Here is a 16522-nt window from a genome sequence, read left to right on the forward strand (position 1 = left end):
CACAGACACGGGACTTGCTGGGAGAGAGCAAGAAAACCCACAAAAAAAAGCCCGCAGAGGTTGGGGATCGAAAGCCTCCTGGCCCAATTAATCCCATTGCAAAGGCTTGGCTTCATGGCCAGCACAGCGCAGTGCCTGGGTCCTGCAGGCGCCTCCAAACCAAAGGCAGGATGCATTTGAGAAAAGAATCACCATTAGGCAAAGTTTCTGGGCTTCAGTAAGAAGCAAAAGGAAAAGCAGAAAAGGAGGGGTTAAATGGAGTGACACCCCCCCCACCCCACCCCCCCCACCCCCAGAACAAGCCTTGGCCTTCCAGAGCCTTCTAACACACAGGGCTTCTTCCTTGCTTTAGTGTTTGGTTTGGATGGAGGGGAGTGGGCCACGCTGCATGCTGCAGGTACGGTGGTTTGGTGGCCAATGGGTGGGTAAGAAACCCACCATCCCCTGGCTGAGTGCTGTTCTGTCAGAGTTTGCTGAGGCTTCCTGGTCAGGAAGGATGGTCCTTCCAGAGACCCAGTGTCTCCTCCTTCCCACATTGCCTTCAAAATGAGCGACGCTCACGTCAGGGTCTGTGGGGCAAGACTAGCATAGACCCCACGAAGGCCCCTCAGCTCCACATCCAGCAGTGTTCCATTGTCCTCCAAACGACTCCTTGCTCACCATGGGGTCTTCTTGAGCCCCTGTCCCACCTCCTTCTGCAGCCTCATGATTATTTCTGATTACAGAACACAGGGACAAGGGCTGCTGGCCACCTTTCTCTATCAACTTCAGTGAGAAGATGTGGAGTCGTTCTGGTGAGAGAGAGAGTTGGCTTACTAATGCGGGCCATTATTAGCAAGGTGGGGCTGGTCTCCCCCAAGGCCTCTCTCCTTGGCTTGCAGATGGCCACCTTCTCCCTGTGGTCTTTCCTCTGTGTGTGTCTCCGTCCCAATCTCCTCCTTGTGTAGGGACACCAGTCATATGGGAGTAGGGTCCACCCTACTGACTTTTTTTTTAACTTAATTACCTCTTTAAAGACCCCGTCTCTTAATACAGTCACATTCTGAGGTGCTGGAGGGTTAGGACTCCAACATAAGAACCTTGGGGTGGAGATGATGGGACATGGTCCATAATACATGCTTTTGTTCTGCCTAAAAATGATTTGTTATTGGCCAGTTTAATCTTTGTTTCATTTCAGGACTTTTAGGACTTTGAGGAGGCATCAATGTTTCAAAAGACCAGAACTTTGTCAGGAAAGGCCCTCAATAGTGGGTAAACGCACACTCCTACTTTGTTAAGTGTAACATAGAGTTAGGGGCACAATTTATGACTATTATGTAAAATTGGATTGGAGAGATTCCATTAATGAACAGCATTAATTGGGTCAGGAAGGGTCTGGAAGATCCGTTTCCCACTCTGAAGTGGTTAAGAAACCTCACAGGCAAATATAAGTCGAGCGAGAGCCACCCTGCCTCCAGTTCCATGTTCATACCCATCAGGCCCTGTCAATCTCACCAAGACTCCATCTATTCTTCCAATGTGGCCTCACCCAGCGTTCCTGAATCCAGGCCTCTGCAAGGGTCGTTCTCTCTTCCTGAAATGCCCTTTGCGTTCTTGCACTGTGGAGTATGGCGGAAGGAAAAGAGAGAACAAATTAGTTTTATAAACATTCATTGATTTCCCTACTGGGAGAAACAGTGTTTGTACAAATAGAGCCAGTGGCTCATGTTCCTTCCCCCGTTGGCTGGTCCCTCCTCCCCACTCCCAGTCACGAATGACTCACTCTTGAGTGGAAAGACGTAATGATGCATCACCGTGCTGTAGAAACGTGTGCTGCCTTGTGCATCTTCTTAGTCACTGTCCCCTGAGCATAGCTCTTCCCAGGGGTCTGAGTGAAGCTCTTCTGCTTCCAACTTCTTTTAAGAGCCAAAACCACACATGCCTTAAATCAAATTAAGTACACTTCTCCAGTTGTCGGCTAGATTTTCAGTTAGATGTTGGCCTGGACAGATTTGAACTCTTTTATTCTTCTGGGAGGGTCAGTGTCCCAGGGTTCCAGGGAATGCTTGGCCCATGCTTTCATGTGTGATCTTCTCAGTTCTGGGTGAGGGGGTGTACGCAGGCAGGCCTCGGATGACTGTGAGCTTCAGCGTCTTGCTCATCCTGCTCCTCCTACACTCTGGGCCTCAGGCTCCCTGGAGCTTGGCTCCTTCTGTGAGACGGGCCAGTAAAATAGCTAAAAATTTAGGCTCCCTTTCAGATTGTCTGGGTTCAAACCTGATTCTACGCTTTTTAATTGTATGCTCTGATTCACTCACTTAACCTCCCTGGACCTCACTTACTTGTCTAGAAAATGGAGGAGAATGAGAATCTGCTTCGTGGAAGAGCAGAGCATGTATTCTATGCATTCTCGTCGTTGTTGTTAATGTATAGTAACACTGGAAACTCCTAGGTCTCAAATGACTTTAAGATCTTTTGAATTTCAACAAATCATAATTTGGAATGTTTGGAGATGGCATCGGAAAGAAGCAGCATTCAAAACTCTCTGATGTCATGTTCTATTCATTTACCTTCGAGCAAAGCAAGTCAGGAAACCCTTATCTCTCATGAAAGCAGATAACTACCATCTGCTCTGCTTTTAGAAAATAGCCAGGGCCCCAGGTATAGCAAGGGTCCTCACAGTGCTTGCCTGAGACTTAGTCAGGTTATTTGCTGAATCCTTTGGGAATTTGCATGACTGTCATATGTCATACCACGTGGCTTTTGGTGGGAGCAAGAGAGACACAGAGAGGACAGTGGGGCTGTATGGTTATATGATTTGTATGAGACCAGGATGCCTGGGGGAGAAGCATGGCATCTGTTCCTTACCATGGCACCTGGCCTGGCTTGGGAACTTGATGAGGAGAGGACCCAGAAGCTGAAGGAACCATTTTCTTTCTTTCTTTTTTTTTTTTTTTTTTAATTTTTATTTATTTATTCATGAGAGACCCAGAGAGAGAGAGAGAGAGGCAGAGACATAGGCAGAGGGAGAAGCAGGCTCCATGCAGGGAGCCTGATGTGGGACTTGATCCCAGGACCCTGGGATCATGCCCTGAGCTGAAGGCAGATGCTCAACCGCTGAGCCACCCAGGCATCCCTGAAGGAACCATTTTCATGCAAGACTGTATGCTTTGGAAACAGCTAGAAGTTGGCAGGGAAACCCTTCTTGCCACTTTTGTACATATTCCAGTGCTGCTCTGGCTGTTCAAAGGTGATCAGCTATGAGGACAGGAAGATGCCGAAGGGTTGACAGGGACATCAGTCATCTGATGACGGCCATGGTGTGGTGGGTGGGGATGACCCCGAAGACACAAGCCTGGGGGCCAGACAGAGCCTACAGGCTGGCTCATAAGGGACTCCCAGGGGTCTGTGGTGAGCAAGAGGGAGTATCAGATAAAACCCTGTTGGGCTGGACATTCCTGCTTAAGCAGGTCACAGTTTTCAGGGAGTGAAACTTAACATAATTTGAATCCAGGAGCTCTGGCACCCTAGGGACATTTGAGTGACGTGTGTTTCCAGTGACACCATCTTTTTCCTCCAACTTCCCTCTCCCCTCCATTAGAGAGGCATGTCCAGGAGGGAACGCCTGTTATGACAGAGTCTAGAATAAGGAGAAAGGAGGAAGGCTGTGCTGGTTGCTGACTTCATTACCCCAAGAATGTGTTCACAAGCACCTCTTTGTGTATCTGTGAGCCTGACCTTCAGTGTCCATCGTCCTGCTCTTCGTTGATCTTCCCTCTTCCCCTCTGGATAATTAGAACAAAAGACGCAGCAAAGATAAGGAGGAGGGGCTCTCACTGCCATGTAGGGCCAACATTTTCCCTGATTGAAAATGAGACACAGATCTCCTATTCCTTTCCCTCTGGCATTTTGGGTTATCTACAAAATGGCTTTACGATGCAGTAGCTGATGATAATATACTTGTAAAGCCCAAACATGCTTGACCTATGGTTCCATAATCTTGTGTTCAACCTGCACCCAGTGATTCTAAAGTTTCAAGTCATTCACTTCAGGAAACACAGAGTGAGTGCCTGCTGGATGCCAGGAACTATGCTAAATGGGGTTTTTAAAGAAGCAGCTCATTTAACTAAGTTACTTAACTAAGTTTCTCCATCCATAGCTGCCTCTGTGTTCTACGCAGCAGAGGCATTAATACACGCAACGTGATGGAGTAGGTACTGAGTTTATAGAATGTATAGAATGTAGAGGAAAAACATACGCACATGAAGCAAGAGATCTGGATTGCCCATGGTAAGTTCATGGGCCCCTGCGTACGTGAGAATTGATGGCATTTTCTTAATTCTTAATTGAGGTATAATTTACATAGAGTGAAAAGTAGGGATCTTAAGGGTAGAATGATGTGAGTTTTGACCAATGACACACCTGTGCAGCTCACACCCCTATCAAAGTGTAGAACACTACTGTCATCCCAGAAAGTTTCCCTGTGCCCTTTCTCAATCAATACCCAACCCATGTTCATCTCTAAGATTTCTAAAATATCTCTTTACTTAGGTGTACCTCAGAGATATTGTGGGTTTGGTTCTAGGTCATGGCAATAAGGTGAATATTGCAATAAAGTGAATCAAATGTTTTTTTTTTTTTAAGGTTTTATTTATTTATTCATGAGAGACACACAGAGAGAGGCAGAGACATAGGCAGGCTCCCCCCTGGGGAGCCTGATGCAGGGCTTGATCCCAGGCCCCTGGGATCAAGACCTGAGGCAAAGGCAGATGCTTAACACTGAGCCACCCGGGTGCCCCTCAAACGAATTTTTTGGTTCCCAGTGCATAGAAAAGTTATGTTCACACTCTAGTATAATCTAGTAAATGTGCAATAGCATTAAGTCTAAAAAACATTGTACACATCTTAATTAAAAAATACTTTGTTGCTAAAAAGTGCTAAACATCATCTGAGATTTCAGTGGGTTATAATCACTAACCACACATCACCATGACAAGTGTAATAATAATGGAAAAGCTTGAAATATTGCAAGAATTACCAAAGTGTGACAGAGAGACATAGCAAGCAAATGTTTTTGGAAAAATGGAGCCCATAGGTAGACTTGCTCAACACAGAGTTGCTATAAACCTTCAATTTGTGGGAGAAAAAAAATGCAGTACCTGCAAAGCACAATAAAGCAAAGTGCAGTAAAATGAGGTTTGTCTGTATTTTGGTTAATAAGTATCCTGGACACTCATGACACTTACTAAGTGACCCTAAGATTGTATATGTTTGTTTGGTTGTGTTTAGGTAGCTGTATAGTACTTGCTTTGGGTATTCTGAATGAGAGCTTCACTGAGTGCTGCTAGCCATTTCTTCTTGGAGAGGGGATTCATAAAATTGACCTATTGAATTAGGAGGAAATCATCTTTCTCCTTTTGGGTTCATCCAGCAAGAATCCCGCAGCAGACTTTGGTAACTGTATCAACTCAAAGAAATGAATACACTTGGTCACTGCTGAATTCTGACCCTTGGATTTGCTCCTCTTTTATTCATGAAAAAGGTAAAACGTTAACAGGTTGCTCTTGGAAGACAGTTCTCCATAGGTTGCTCATATTTCTGCATGTTTTGCAAACAGAGGCAGGCACAGATTTTGTTCTGAAATTATTTAAAAGATACTTGTAGGGCAGATAGCCAGAGAAGATAGAGATAGTGTCTCATTCCCAAGCAAAAGGAAGATTTGCCCAGTAAAACAAAGATAATGTCTCTGTTCAGGGCAGAGAACAGGATGCTGACAGCCTATTATAAAAGATTCAGACTCCAGAAACCAATATCACACTATATGTTAACTAACTAAACAAGAATTTAAATAAAAACTTGAAACAAGACATAAACCAAAAAGAAAGTAAAAGATTCAGATTTTTCCAAGTTGAAATCCTCTCCTGCAATGCCAGCTTCTAGGTGTCACCTGGCCTTCTGCAGATTTTCCTATGGAAATTGGGGCTCAGGGACCCTGCACAAGAAAATGATGATCCCCTGGATATCAGCTGTGCTAGGAGAAAAACCTGCTCTTTACCTGACTCCGAGGTCTCCTGTCTTCTTGCCAGCATCTAGGATTTTGTTGCAGGCTACCTGATTCATTTGCAGGTAGAGTGAAATCTCAGACTCCTTGCAGTTCCTGACAGCTACGAGTCAAAACTGTGTCTCCAGGATGTTCTGTTGTAGTTAAATCATAACTCAATTTTAACAGTTGGCCAGAGGGGATGCTCATGGGCTAAGAACATTCACTTTGAGTTCAAATCTCAGCACAGGTGTATGAATGTTCTTTCTAAAGCAGAAAGAAGCTGAGCACTTGGCTGTAGAGACAAGGCGTAAATGGCCTGGGTGGGGTTAGCTCCAGCTAACTCCAGCTCTGTCTCCCCCTGTCTGATTCGTCTTCTGCAAATCTTGCTTTGCTTCTTCTTCTTTTTCTTCTTTTTTTTCTTGTTTTTTCTTGTCTTCTTGCTTTGCTTCTGATCAAAACTGACACCACTCTCACTTGGGTTCTCCACCGTTCTTGTTCACTAGGTCTTCTGGGAAAGCAGATCACAGAAGAAGTACTGCACTGAGACCGTGAGTAGAATTTTTAATTTGCACCACAACTTTTGTAGCTTTATTGTTTTGTATACTTGTAAACATAAGACATGGTGATTATAAGAAAGTGAGATTGGGAAAAATCACAGAAAAGTAATATAGAATGCTCGTAATCACGTTCTATAGGAAGCACTGTGAACATTTTGGTTATATCTTTCCAGACATTTTTCTATACATATACATATTACATTTTTCTTTTAGGTTTCTTTTCTTCACTTTTCTTGATCTTTTTTTTTGACATAGAACTCTTTTTTTCCCTTTTAAGAGCACAGTGTGGATGTCTTTTAATAGTTTTTAACTGTTTTTAAAATTATTTTTAGTATTATATGATATAGATGTATCCTTACTCATTTAATCAGTGTCTTTTCTGTGGATGTGTAGGTTGTTTGTCATTTTTTTTGTTTGTCATTTTTCAATATCATACACAATGCTTTTATGACCTTCTTTCTGTGTGTGTGTGTGTCTCTCTGTATTTCTCTGTCTGTCTACCTATCTTTGTACACTAGTTAGAATGTTTCCTTAGAATTTATTTTCAGGAATGGAACTACTCAGTCAACTGCATCCAAATTTTTCCTTGACCCAAGCTTGTTTTCCTTCTGTTCCAATAATCCTTTTTTCAGATTTTAAGATTGGGATGATTTGTCTAGAGAAAACAAATAGGTATATTTCCTCGTTATTGGGTAGGTTTTGTTCAGTTAAAAGAGTAGAAACAAGCTCATACTAACTTAGGAAATGAAGAAAGCATTAGCAGGATCCCAGTCTATTCTTTTGACCTGACAAAGGGACATGTCTGGGCTTTAGAAACAACCAGGAGGGAGAAGTTCAACGCCATGAGACTCTTGTAACCTCACATCTCTGTTCATCTTGATTCTGACGAATTGGCTCCTCTGTTTCTACAAGTGGTAAGCAGGGGAACACATGGTATCCAAGTTCTATATCATACAGCCCCAATTTTGAAAATCCTGGCGAAGGAAATCATTGACCTTGCTTGGTTCTACCATCTGTCATTGGTCTGATCAACCTCGGCCATGCGTCAGTCACATTGCTCTAACGCAGCAGATCCCATGGCAACTATAAAGATGGGGGAGGGAGACATTCTTAGAAAAATCATGCTGGGCAGACAGCTCCTTAGGTATCTGCTAAATCTTCTACAAACATGTGCAAATCCAAAACGTAGTTGAAGATCTATTTAGATTTCTTTCCCCAACCACCTTTCTCAAATTGGAGGTGGCTTTTCAAGTGAAAAATTTCAAATGAGAAAATTTTTAAAGTCACACTTGAGATTATAGCAGAATGTGAGATAAGACAAGGAGAAAGTGTATGGAAGAACATTGTAGTCACACATATGAAATAATATGTGTAGTTACATGTATGAAATACCTCCTTTCTTCCTTTTTTCCAATATGTCACCTGTGAGTCTTCATAAATATCTCATTCCCAGGAAGCACCCTAGTCTGTGAACAAACCTCGTTCATCCTGCCTCTATATCCTTATTTTAGGAAGTAATCCATCCTCTCTCTTCTGGAGACTTCATGAGTTTGGGGATTATAAAGACCTAAACTCTACTCCCAGTTCTATCATTAAACTGGGCACCCTTGGTTGGTGCTTATATTCCCTAATTCGGTTTCATGAACTGAACACATCAAGAGTCTTGCCCCTTCCCTCATTATTCATTCCAGATTGCTCAAAATTTACCTCCCCTCTCCCACCCCACTGTAATGGTGCTCCTGCCTCCACTGTTTGAGTGTATTCAACACCTGGCATCCCTGTTACTCATTTAGAAGCTAAAGTTTATTGCTTTGCCTCCAGGGTGATGGTAAAAATATTTAACAACCTTCATGGTCACTGACCAATTACAATGGACAGGGTGGTGATGGACAGGGTTCTGGGGGAACCTGCAGTGCAAAGCATTCCTGCTTCCGTTGCTGATCCCAGAGTGAGCGAGAGGTCTGGAGCCCAGGGGGAGGAGCCAGGAACACAGTGAGGGAGGAAGACTCTCAGGAGACTGGAGGCAGTTCAGAGGGAAGTATTTCGATAATTGGACAACTAGTATGACAATAACTATTTAAACAAACATAAGTTCTATCAATTTTATTATGATATATGCAATATTTCTTTCCATTTAGGTTAGAAATCCCTTGAGGCCTAAAATTATGTCTCAAACTTCTTGGTGGTCTGTGGGATCCAGCCCACAGTCATCCTGAGATTATGAATGGTATTTCCATGTCACAGTGTTCAGGAGATGTCAGTTTAGGGAAAATCCTTGGTGCTCAGAGATGGGCAGTACTTGACCTTAAAAGTCAGAACTTAAGACTGACCCTTCCCATATGCAACACTTACAAGGATTAAATTTTCTATTTCCTTTGATATCTGGGCCTTTGTGGGACCAACTACCTGAGCAGAACATTGAGAACATCTAAAATATGAAAACCCTGGAAGGATTGCTTCTTTAATGAAGAAGAGGATTGTGAAGAGTTTTTATTTATTACTATTCAGGAAGAAAGTTGAATTGCTAGTGCCCAGAAGCAACTATCACACATTCTACAGCCCACTTTTTCCCACTTGGGGTGTTGGCAATGGTGTCAGAGAGGAAGGGAGAAAGATGCATTTAGAATATAAACCTGTCAGGCAATACTGAGACCCGGAATGCATCCTTTATATATGGGATGTGTTTTGGGGAAATAGGTAAAAGAATATCCATACCACTTCAGGTATATTATGGATATTATATTATACTTTTATGGAGTTGGCCTGGCAATTTTGCCACTACATAGAACATGACTTTCTCACTTGCCACATCTCTAAAAGTAAGACATTGGACTCTGTTTCAGTTATCTGTTGCTGTGTTGCCAAAAACCCCCAAAAGTCAGTGGCTTGCACCAACAACCATTTATTTATTCATAATCTTGCAGTTGAGCTGGGATTAGCTGAGTGGTTCTTCTGCTGGTCTCTCTGGTGTTCCCTCATGCAGAAGCAATCATCCCAGACAGCCCAAGATGACCTTATTCACATGTCAGCCAGGATGCCTTGGTCTGTCTCTGTTGTCTTTACAGCAGGATATTTTGAGTTTTTAACCATAGTGTAGCACTGTTCCAAAAGGAGCGTGCCCCGATGCATAAGCACTTGTGGGCCTTTTCCTGCACTGTGTTTGCTGATGTCCCATTGGCCAAAGCAAGATCTGTGGCTGAGCCCAGTGTCTACATGGGAGGGTATAAGTCATGGAGGCCATTAATGTCGCCATCCATCACAGGCAACATCATCTGTAAAGTTCTTTCAGCTCCAACATCCTATGTTTTCCTGGGGATGTGAGCTCTCATTTTTGAATATTCAATTTAGAAACATGCTACCAGAGCACAAGCAGCCTGGAAATTCCCTACTATCACCAAGATGACAAAATGGGGGTAATTTCCCCCCTTTGAAACACATCACTTTCATTCATATAATCACTTTTAAAATTTTTTAATTTTTGGCTCCTTCAGATTGCACTATGCATTCATTTTAGTTCAATGTCACTTGTGCAAAATGGTAGCAGGAAGGGAAGAGTTAAAGAATGAAACTAGAATTTGTGTGTTTAGGAAATGTTTGCACATCATTCTGTACCCGAAGTGTATTAACAAAATCATAGAATCTATTTTCTCATTCATGATAGCAAATTGAACTCATGCATATGCTTGTCCTCTCTCACTAAATCTCCCTGAAATTTAAAAAAATATATGTTTTAAAAGAATAAAGCCCTAAGTGCATTGGGAAACAGGAAAGGGCACACTCCAATAAAAAGTAGATGGGATTAGATCAGGGTTTTTCTAACTCAGCACTATTGACACTTTGGGCTGGATAATTGTTGTGGGGACTGTCCTGTGCATTTCAGGATGTTTCTCAGCCCTTCTGGCCTCTCCCTACTAGATATTAGTGACAACTAAATGTCTCAACTTGCTAATGCTCTTGGAGGGGTACAAAATTGCTCCCAGTTACGAATCACTTGATTAGGTGGATTGGGAGAATTGGAGCCCAGGACACATGCAAGAGGAGGCTGCTTCAGAGGTAAGAGATTTCCAGAAACATCAGCCAACTACTGCTAGCACAGTTTAAGTGAAGTAACGAAAGGAGGCTTGTCTGTGGAACAGCCAGGACAATCACAGCCTTCTCCCTCCCAGCCCACATCCACTGGCTAGCTTCCAGGGAATGGCTCCCAAACCAAGGCACCTAGAGATACTATTAAAACAAATTGAAGGATCTGGAAGGGAGAATCTCTAGTTTAGATGTTGAAGCTGGAGAGAGAAGCTGAGACCCAGATGTTTACCACAGCATGGAAGGAAAGAAATGGAAAGGCAGCTCTGTTCAGAAATAAAATAAAGATCTCAGCACAAAGGCTCATTTCCTTGAAAATGGCGGAGCCACTAGTCTTTGTACCAGCTCCCCACAGGTATTGCTCGTTTCCACCAAAGCCCCTCCAGTTCAGGGGAAAGACAGAGGAAAGGAAGATGAAATGACGCAGAAGAAATGCAATCCAGCCACTGATTCTGCTGTATTTATTAATTCATTCATAAGTAGGAATGATCAGTATGATTATGAGACATTTGATGACATCAATACATACAAAAGAGAAAAAGATGAGCAAAAATGAATACTAATAGAAAGGTTTTTTTTTTTTTTTTTTTTTTTTTTAAAGGAGTGCCTGGGCTTCTGAGTTGGTTGAACGTCTGACTCTTGATTTCAGCTCAGGTCATGATCACAGGGTTCTGGGGACTAGCCCTCCATCGGGCTCCACACTCAGCAAGAAGTCTGCTTGAGATTCTCTCTCTTTCCTTCTGCCCCTTCCCCAACTTGCACTAAATAAATAAATAGCCCTTTTAAAAAGTTTTTTTTTAACCTTATTAATAATGAATGCAAATTAAAACAGGGAAATGCAAATGAAAACATCTCTTTTGATCTATCAGATTTATTAAAAAATAAAAAGAGTGATAACATCCAGTGTTGGTAAAGCTATGAAGAAATAGACACTCAGATACTGCCACCAGTGAGATGGCAAAGCCCTTTGAGAAGTTACTTTGAAAGTACCCATCAAAATTGAAAGTACCCAAACTCTTTGCCCCAGAAATGCTTCATCCAGAAACTGTCCCACAAAAGTATGCACGTACATGCTCCAAGGTGCATGCTCATGGTAGCACTGCACGTATTATAAAAAAAATACACAACCTGGGTGGCTTTCAATAGAGGAATAACTATGATACAATGATTATGTAGGATATTATGCAGTCCATTAATAGGGTGACACAGATCTGAATGCACTGATAAGGAAAGATGCGTTACTAAGTGAAAAGTGTAAAGCTTGAACAGTATATATTATAATGCCATTTATGTATCAAAAAGATTTCTGTGTGTTCACATGTGCACTCGTGTGCACATACACGGTATATAGAAATACATGAGGGTCTAGCAGGGAGAGGTAATAGGGAGAAGGCCTTTTCTTAATGGGCACATGATACATCTGTAAGCTTAGAAACAACTTTTGCAAAGAAAAGTGAACAAGGCAGGTTAAATCTTACAGATTTCATAAAGATCCTATCTGCTCCCTTTCATTTGAGACAAGGAAACTCGAGTCCCAATCTGAATCAGGAATACCAATGTTCTGATTTGTATTCTTACACTCTTCGAATTGATCACCTTCCTTTTAAGCTACAAAGTGTTTTATGGTTTATTTTAAGCCATTTCTCACAGTTGTTATCTTAATCGTAGAGTTGCTTATTTAACAACCAGTGCTGCTTATAATGTATTTATTTAATACAGTTTATAGAATCACCGTGCCCTTTACAGAGATTCCAGTGTAATCAAAAAATCCTCACATAATTTATTTCTCCAAGCATAGAGTTTCACATGATTTTTAATCACGGTTCTCCTGCAGCAGATCAAAGAGTACGTCGGTTTCGGGGATGAGTGCAAACATGAGGGGAGAGAGGTGGGCAACAGGAGCAAAGTAGAGCACCTGAGGACAGAATCCTGTTCTGGATGCTTTGGGGAGACTGGGCTGCTCTCAGAGATCACAAGAGTGGGTTTTGTGTACCCTTGAGAAAAAAATTGCAAATATTCTTATAAACCAAAGGACCATTAAAGACAAACAAATATGATCCTGTCTGAGAGTGTAGGAGATAAGGGTGGACAAGGTGGAGATTTCATTTCAAAGATCTGGGATATATATCCAGAACTGGCTTCCAGGTAGGTAAAAGCTGAGCCAGACTTTGAAGGGAAAGCTACTTCGGGATGGTAGAGGCTCTTCCTCTCCAGGAAGAAAGTCATATACAGGATGGATCTGACTTTTGGACAGGATCTCAGAGCAGGTTTCTTTCGCCTTCACTTGCTCAATAAGGCTGACTCCAGAAACCTTGTGAATTTGAGCAGAAATGAGCAAACAGGAAAACCATGGCTGACCCACTTGGGAGATGTAGAGACTTTAGTAGATGATTTTTTTCCTAAGACATCGACCAAATTTTTTTTCAAGGCTAAAAATGAACTCTCTTTAGCCTTGAGAAAAAGTAACTCAATATTTTAAAGTGGATGCAATTTCACAAAATTACTTAGAATTTGACCAAAATGTCTAATACTCACTTGCCACCTTTGATCTAGCTTGAAAATTACATTTCTATTTTCAAATGCAAGTGAATTCGAAGAACTCAAGGACAGGACAAAATTGGGTATATTTCAGAGACACTCGCCTCTTCCAGGGGGGACTTCTGCTCACCTCTGTGCAGAGTCTGGTGTCGATGCTGATGAAATGTGCTCATGCAAACATATATGTTCCATGTCATTATGCTGGAAACTTCTCTAAAGAAGATCAGTACAATCCAGGGCTGTCAAAATAGCATCCAAATGCTCCATAGGGGGAAATATCATGTGTTATGGGAGCTTTTTTCATTTTCTCCTTTATTTTCTTTACATTACATGGAATGCTATCAAGACACACTCTTCAAAGGAGTGAGGCTTCTGCTTCCCTGAAAGCATCCTGTTTATTTGGGGGTACGGAGTCTTTGCTAGCTGGTGCTTGTTGCCCTCAGAAGTGCTTTCTGGGTTCACAGGCAGAGAGGAAGTAGATGGCTGTGCAGATGTCACTAGCTGATAAAACCAGGCAACAGCCCAAACCTGCAGATCAATAGGGATGCAGATGGCTGCACCAGGCTGTCTTCCCTGATTTCGTATCCTCCCTGGTCACAGCCTATCACTATGTCATGCAGGTCAAAGGAAAGAGTATGCCTAGGTTTCTCTTGTCCTTGCAGAGCTGACTATGATGAATTTCTAATGAACAAATGAAAACTGTGGGTCTCCACCCCAATCCAGACAATCTCTTCATCAGAGCGTGGACCCAATAGCCTTGCTTTAGTCAGGGTTGGGGATATCTCCAGGCCAGCTCCATGGGTGTGAGACCCCACTGGCACACTTGGATTCCTGACTCTGGCTGGACAGGGAGGGGTACTGGTGGTGGTGGTGGTGGTGGGATATCTTGGGAGGGTTTTGGATGCTTTATCAGAGCTTTCTCGGAGCATTAATGCAAAAGGACAAGGCTCTTATTCTCCCACCATGGCTCTTCATGTTCAATGAGAATTCTCCAGACAGGCCTTTTTTTAGTGCTTCTACCAATGAACAGTATTTAACAGGACCTTCAGAGTGTAGGCTCAGAGGTTCACAGAAGTCTTGGAAGTAAGGGCTTATCTGAGTTCTGGACATCTGTCTTCCTCAGGTGGACGCTGCCAAAACCCCAGACTTGGAAGCATCCAATCATCCTGGAGCCTCCTAGACATTTTATTTCCCAAATAGATGATTTCCACCAATCTGAACAATTTGGACTATTTAATTGAATTTGGATTTATAAACTGGAATTAAAATAAACAAAACTGAAATCTCTCATTTTTTGGTCTACAAAGATATCCTTACTATATAAACTCTACTATTCAGTCAAGTAGATGAGAAACAGGACATTGAGAAGGCTGTGACCTACTCTCATCCACTATTTAACGTCGCTTGCTTGGAAGCTTAATTAAGACCTTTTATCTACCAGTAATGTTCCCTTTCCTGGTTACAGGGTGGAGACTTGTCAGTCCCTGAGCCGTTCTAAAACATCAAGACATGGGCTACCAGAGCCAGCTGGTGGGCAGAGCTGAGATAGTCCTTAAATTTAAAAAAAGGATACTCAAAACTTCTCTTAAAAAGATTTGATCATAATTTTAACTTTTATCGACTTAATATATGTACGTAAATTATAAGGTCAAAGAGTACTACAAGGCACATAAAGAGAAAAGTATTCCAAACCTCTAAAATCATCCCCGTTCTTCCACCCCAAGCAACCAATTTTTAATTCTTTTAGTGTTTAACACTTCCTGTACTTAGTTCCACTTTTCGAATTGCCATGCTTAGTATTTCTTTATTTTTCCAATCTAGATGGTACTTATTGACTTATTGTATAAAAGGATATGGGGAATCTTATATGGAAAATCTTACAGATACTTGCAGACCCACATACTGGTACATGTTCTCCCCACATCCTCTTCCTATGGTAGTACATGGGCACTTTACAATTAGCTGTTTACATCACTATGACTATAGAAATTCTGTTCACAATGGAGATGCATAGACATAGCATGTTTTCTTTCTCCTACTTCCTTTCTCCTTCCCCACTTCTTCTCTTCATCCTCCTTCCTTCCTCGTCTTTCTTTTCCTCTCCTCCTTATTTTTTCTTCTCCTCCCATTCTCATTCTGCTTCTGCTTCTTCTCCTTCCTTCCCTTCCTTCTTCCTTCTACAACTTTCCTGGAGTTCATAATTGTCTGGTTTCCTTACTGTTTACTTTTCGATGTTCTATAAGTAATATCTCTACTAGATTTCTCAACAAAAAAGATCCTTTGATTTTCTTGAAAGTGTCCCACCTGGAGCTCCAGCTTCTCTAGAATTGATACATCATTATTATCTTGCTGTCTTTATCAACCTTCTAGAAAATTTCATTTGCCATCCTCATTTTGGGGAAACCCCTGTTCCTCCACCTCCACATCTTCCTTTCTTAGTTTATTCTCTTGTTGTTTTTTTTTTTAAGATTTTATTTATTTTTTGGTGAGAGACACGGAGAGACAGAGAGAGAGAGGCAGAGAGACAGGCAGAGGGAGGAGCAGGCTCCATGCAGGGAGCCCGACATGGGACTCAATCCCAGGTCTCTAGGATTATGCCCTGGGCGGAAGGCGGCGCTAAACCGCTGAGCCATCCGAGCTGCCCCTATTCTCTTGTTTTGGTGGAGCAGAGGCACCAAGCCATTGAAGGAAGGTACAGTTTCAGGCACTGCATATTTGAAAATGTCTTGATCGTGCAGCTCAAACAGAACTTTTGGCTAGAAAAATTCACTCTCAAAATTTCAAAGGCATTGTTACACTGTCTTCCAGCTTCCAGCTTTGCTGTTGAGAATCCACTAGTGATCCTGGTTCTTGATCCTTTGTAACTTGCTTTGAAAGCTTTGGGGCCTTCAGGGTTGTCTGATTCCTCTGTTTTTGTGTAGCATCTCATCTTACCCTCCTTTGTGTCTGCTATCCTCAAGCTCAAGGCTACTTTGCTTGAATTTCTCCAGAAACTAAACCTTCTCTTTCCTTTTCTGCAGGAGTGGGGAAGTGAAATCACCTGGCGCTGTAAGACTTTCCGTCAGCCTTCCTGCTGGCACCTTGATCACAGACTATTGTCCCCAGAACTGTGAGACCATAAATTTTGGCTATTGAAGCTACTTTGTTTTTGCTACTTTGTTATAGCAATCCCAGAAAACCAGTGTACCGTCTGAAATTTGACCTACTCCAGAAAGGCTTATCAATAAGAATTATGTCTGTGCTCATAATCAGTTTGACCAAATTCAGTTTAAAAAAATAACCATCGATTAGGGCATACCAGTGAGGGTTCCTGGGCATGCACTTC

General features: G+C 42.2%; 1 long non-coding RNA gene across 2 annotated transcripts in view; it reads left to right on the forward strand.

The window, feature by feature from the left end:
- LOC112920532 (uncharacterized) overlaps positions 1 to 16522 on the forward strand; it is a 72619-nt gene that overhangs the window by 26097 nt on the left and 30000 nt on the right. For both annotated transcript variants that reach the window (XR_011995683.1, XR_003235086.2), the window contains exon 2: positions 6526 to 6570. This is a non-coding gene — a long non-coding RNA (uncharacterized lncRNA). The remainder of the gene's footprint in view (positions 1 to 6525; positions 6571 to 16522) is intronic.

This window comes from Vulpes vulpes, chromosome 12, assembly GCF_048418805.1.
Source record: "Vulpes vulpes isolate BD-2025 chromosome 12, VulVul3, whole genome shotgun sequence".
Classification (NCBI taxonomy): domain Eukaryota; kingdom Metazoa; phylum Chordata; class Mammalia; order Carnivora; family Canidae; genus Vulpes; species Vulpes vulpes.